This window comes from Anabrus simplex, chromosome 13 (genome assembly GCF_040414725.1).
Source record: "Anabrus simplex isolate iqAnaSimp1 chromosome 13, ASM4041472v1, whole genome shotgun sequence".
Classification (NCBI taxonomy): Eukaryota; Metazoa; Arthropoda; class Insecta; order Orthoptera; family Tettigoniidae; genus Anabrus; species Anabrus simplex.
The window spans coordinates 15,683,978-15,689,500 of NC_090277.1; positions in this window are offsets into that span (position 1 = coordinate 15,683,978).

Below are 5,523 nucleotides of genomic sequence, written 5' to 3' on the forward strand. Positions count from 1 at the left end.
GCCAAGGAAGAGAAGGTAGCACAGTAGGAGAATTTGGATTGGGACAAAGGAACGAAAGAGGAAGTCGGCTGGTTGAATTCTGCACTGACCATAATTTAGTCCTCGCCAATACTTGGTTCAAACACCACAAACGACGGCTGTATACGTGGACGAGACCTGGAGACACTGGAAGGTATCAAATAGACTTCATTATGATTAGGCAGAGATTCAGAAACCAGGTGTTGGATTGCAAAACTTTCCCAGGAGCAGACGTGGACTCTGACCACAACTTGTTGGTCATGAAATGCCATCTGAAGTTGAAGAAATTGAAGAAAGGAAAGAATGCAAAAAGATGGGATCTAGACAAGTTGAAAGAAAAGAGTGTGATGGATTGTTTCAAGGAACATGTTGCACAAGGACTAAATGAAAAGGCCGAAGGAAACACAGTAGAGGAAGAGTGGAGGGTCGTGAAAAATGAAGTCAGTAGGGCTGCTGAAGAAATGTTAGGAAGGAAGAAAAGATCAACTAAGAATCAGTGGATAACTCAGGAGATACTAGACCTGATTGATGAACGACGAAAATACAAGAATGCTAGAAATGAAGAGGGCAGAAAAGAATACAGGCGATTAAAGAATGAAGTGGATAGAAAGTGCAAGGTAGCTAAGGAAGAATGGCTGAAGGAGAAGTGCAAGGATGTCGAAGGCTGTATGGTCCTGGGAAAGGTAGATGCTGGATACAGGAAAATCAAGGAAAACTTTGGAGAAAGGAAATCTAGGTGTATGAATATTAAGAGCTCAGATGGAAAGCCACTTCTAGGGAAAGAAGACAAAGCAGAAAGGTGGCAGAAGCATATCCAACAGTTGTATCAAGGTAACGATGTAGATAATTTCGTTCTGGAACATGAAGGGGCTGTTGATGCTGATGAAATGGGAGACCCAATTTTGAGGTCAGAGTTTGACAGAGCTGTGAATGACCTAAATAGGAACAAGGCACCTGGAATTGATGATAATCCCTCTGAATTACTGACTGCCTTAGGAGAAGCCAGCATGGTAAGGTTATTTCATTTAGTGTGCAAGATGTATGAGACAGGAGAAGTCCCATCCGATTTTCGGCAGAATGTTGTTATACCTATTCCCAAGAAAGCCGGTGCTGACAGGTGTGAAAACTACCGCACTATTAGTTTAGTATCTCATGCCTGCAAAATTTTAACACGTATTATTTACAGAAGAATGGAAAAACAAGTTGAAGCTGAGTTGGGGGAAGATCAATTTGGCTTCAGAAGAAATGTAGGAACACGTGAAGCAATCCTGACTTTACGTCTGATCTTAGAGGATCGAATCAAGAAGGACAAGCCCACGTACATGGCATTCGTAGATCTAGAAAAGGCATTCGATAATGTTGATTGGACCAGGCTATTTATGATTCTGAAGATGATAGGGATCAGATACCGGGAACGAAGAATTATCTACAGTCTGTATAAAAATCAGTCTGCAGTGATAAGAATCGAGGGCTTTGAAAAAGAAGCAGCAATCCAGAAAGGAGTGAGGCAAGGCTGCAGTTTGTCCCCTCTCCTTTTCAATGTTTACATAGAACAGGCAGTAAAGGAAATCAAAGAGAAATTTGGAAATGGAATCACAGTCCAAGGAGAGGAAATCAAAACCTTGAGATTTGCGGATGATATTGTTATTTTATCTGAGACTGCAGAAGATCTCGAGAAGTTGCTGAATGGTATGGATGAAGTCTTAGGTAAGGAGTACAAGATGAAAATAAATAAGTCCAAAACAAAAGTAATGGAGTGCAGTCGAACGAAGGCAGGTGATGTAGGAAATATTAGATTAGGAAACGAAGTCTTAAAGGAAGTAGATGAATATTGTTACTTGGGTAGTAAAATAACCAACGATGGCAGAAGTAAGGAGGACATAAAATGCAGACTAGCACAAGCAAGGAAGAGCTTTCTTAAGAAAAGAAATTTGCTCACTTCAAACATTGATATCGGAATTAGAAAGATGTTTTTGAATACTTTTGTGTGGAGCGTGGCATTGTATGGAAGTGAAACATGGACAATAACTAGCTCAGAAAGAAAGAGAATAGAAGCTTTTGAAATGTGGTGTTACAGAAGAATGCTGAAGGTGAGATGGATAGATCGAATCACGAATGAAGAGATACTGAATCGAATTGGTGAGAGGAGATCGATTTGGCTAAATTTGACGAGAAGAAGAGATAGAATGATAGGACACATCTTAAGACACCCAGGACTTGTTCAGTTGGTTTTTGAAGGAAGTGTAGGTGGCAAGAACGGTAGGGGTAGACCAAGGTATGAATATGACAAACAGATTAGAGCAGATGTAGGATGCAATAGTTACGTAGAAATGAAAAGGTTAGCACAGGATAGGGTGACATGGAGAGCTGCATCAAACCAGTCTATGGACTGATGACTCAAACAACAACAACATGTTGTTAGGACAATCTTTGACCAGATGTCCTTCGGTATGGCAAAGAAAACAAGTGGGTGAGTCGGATGATAGGTAAATCCAGTAGCATCCAGTACCATCGTATTCGAGATGAAGGGATTCGGGGAGTTTATCAAAGTCTTCATTTTGAATGTACATTTGTCTTCGAAAGCTTAAAATGTGGGAGAATCCTGGAATTGACAAGCCTGCTCTGATTGGAGTAATCCTAGACATGATTTTCACACCGAGTTTTAACAATTCCTCTTCAATAACATACTTTGGGATCACAGGACAGACGTTGGATAATATAATACGCTTGTTTTTTTTGTTAGAAGGGGTCGTATTTCCAGTGATACATTGTTTATTAAGATCTTAGGGTTTGTCAATATCAGATCTTCGACATTTTTCTTACTAGAGAGAAAGATGCATATCCTTCCGTTCGATATACGTGAAACAAACCGAATGTTGCTAGGGGTTGTAAGTTTACCTATATCAAGCACATAATCCTTGATACTGATCCCGTCATGAGATTCGATTACAATAGCTTGTTCTTTGGAGGGGTACGACTGTATTGCAGCAGAATAGCTTAACCTTGAATTACGTTCGTTACTAGGCCTACTTGTGACGGTTGTCATTTGGTTTTATTTGGTTACCTGACGCACTGTTAGGATGTGGGGGGTTATTTACTGCGTTGTTATTATTATTTGTTGGCTTGCATGGTGTCTGTTGAGGAAAAATATCATTGATTCTTTCATTCATTGAATTCGATAGATGCCGACCTCTATCAACAGAGGTGGCCATTTTGATTGGGTCAACAAAGGGTTTTAGGTTATCTGTACAGTTCTTCACTTCACACAAGGACTATGGAAAATAATGTCAGGTATCTTACTTACAAGAATGTAGTAGGTGATCTAAATATTTACTTCTGATCACTCTTACACTAATGTAACGATTACAAACATCTATTAAATACCAAAACTTGAGCAAGGTAATATTATTATCTGCGCACTTTTTAGTGATAGATTTACACCCTAGTGCTGAAGTGGTCGACTTCGGTTATCTTCGAGATTCGTATTGGCAACCTTTGAAACACAAACTAAGAATCACTTCTCATCGCTGTGCGACATCTGGCGTACACTTTAAGTACTCGTACTGTTGTTGTTTACACAGCAAAGCCAAACTATAGAATTCATGCTAGGAACACGTTTCGCAATGGGAAATGTTATATAGTATTATATATTGTGTGTGTGTGACAGTTGTTTGCTTAAAATAATAAAGGTTTATAAAATTCATATCGATCGATCATATTATCGATTCAATTCAGATTTCATTTCCATTCAGTTGGCAGTATTAACGGAACCCTTCTTACTTCTCCAACGAGTACAAAAATCTATCACTAAAAAGTGCGCAGATAATACTCGCGAACATCATCAGTCACTGCCTTCTCGATCCTTCAAATCAGGACTTGAAATGCATAGTAATTAACTATTTCATTCATTGTTGGCTGCCATATTGAATATAGTCGGAAGAAAAACAAGCTCCTCAAATAAATACCAAAACTAAGTAATTACGCAAACTAATCTTGTGAAAATAACTTTCCAACATCCTTAACATCTAGACACGGTTGTGCTGTGCTCGCTTTGCTTTCTAGAGCTCGCTATCACCTCGTGCCCGTGTTTACAGAACTGTGTGACTGTACTGAATAATAGTATTATATAGACACGTGCACATAAGGGATTAGTGTTACCTGTGAGTGGGGACGAGGGTCCCCGGGACTTAGTGAGGATGGAGGAATCATCAGACGGTGGCCTAGGTACTCTATCTAACCATAATTCACTTAGCTCAGCTATAGGTACCGCATTAAACTTGTGCTATTCAGACGGACCGTTAAGTGATGTAGACCAAATACCTTCTCAAATATCTACACTACGTAAACGTGGTCTCCCGGACGAGCGTCCTGATTACTGGAATGAAGAGGGCCTAAGTGTGAAGAAGCTATCAGTGTCAATAAGTGCCAGTGAAAATTCTCATGAACATCGAACTAGCTGCCCAATTCCGCCAGCCCCATCTGTGCAGCCTGTGCAGTTGAATACGTCCCAGCATACAGCTAGCCAGCTTGCTCCAAGTCAACAGGTACGAAGCAGCGCTCAGCATGAGTCATACCTCTATAAGTTAGATGATGAAGGTCCGTTCATAGTGTATGCTGAACATAAACCCGATGAGGCAGGTGCGGTAACTAAACATATCGGCCGGTTACATCCAATGTCCGTGGGAAAGTGTATTAGGGCCTTAATTCCAGACATGCGTACTTCTATAATGAACATTACTACAAAGGGACGTAATAGGGTTCAAATAGAACTTTCTTCCGCTACCTGTGCAAACAGGCTTGCTCAGTTAAAATCCCCCTCACTCAGTCTTTACATACCAAGGCATCTAACGGTGAAGACAGGTCTTATTCGTGCAGTAGATACGTCCTTCTCGGAGGAAGAATTACTTTCAGAAATTCAGTCAGATAAGAAAATATTAGAAGTACATCGCTTTCACCGTAAACTTGTACGAGACGGACAGACTGTACTAGTGCCTCGGCAACTGTTGCGTGTTGTATTTGAAGGTCGCACTTTACCTCCTTACGTGTATATATTTAACACTCGGTGTGGTGTAGAACCTTACGTCCAGAATGTAACCCTTTGCTACCAATGTCTTAAATACGGCCACGTAAATAAACAGTGTCGTAGCAAAGCACGCTGTGCATGCTGCGGCGACAGTCACATCACTGCAGATTGCCTTACTCCAGATCCGCCTAAATGTATTTACTGCTCTGGCCCTCATCGTGCAGATGATCGATCCTGTCCAGAATACGAACGACAGCGTAGGATTAAATATAATATGGCCCATTTAAATATCACCATTGAGCAAGCACTCGAAATGGAATCTACAAGCACATATGCTAACACTGTGATGCAAAATAACACTCCTCCAGCAAGTACATCTTATCACAAGGAATTTCCACCCCTTCCTTTCCCTGCACGTGGGCCACTTCCCACCAATAACCTTTCCAACTCTTCTTTCCCTAGTACCTCTAAGGTGTCCTCTC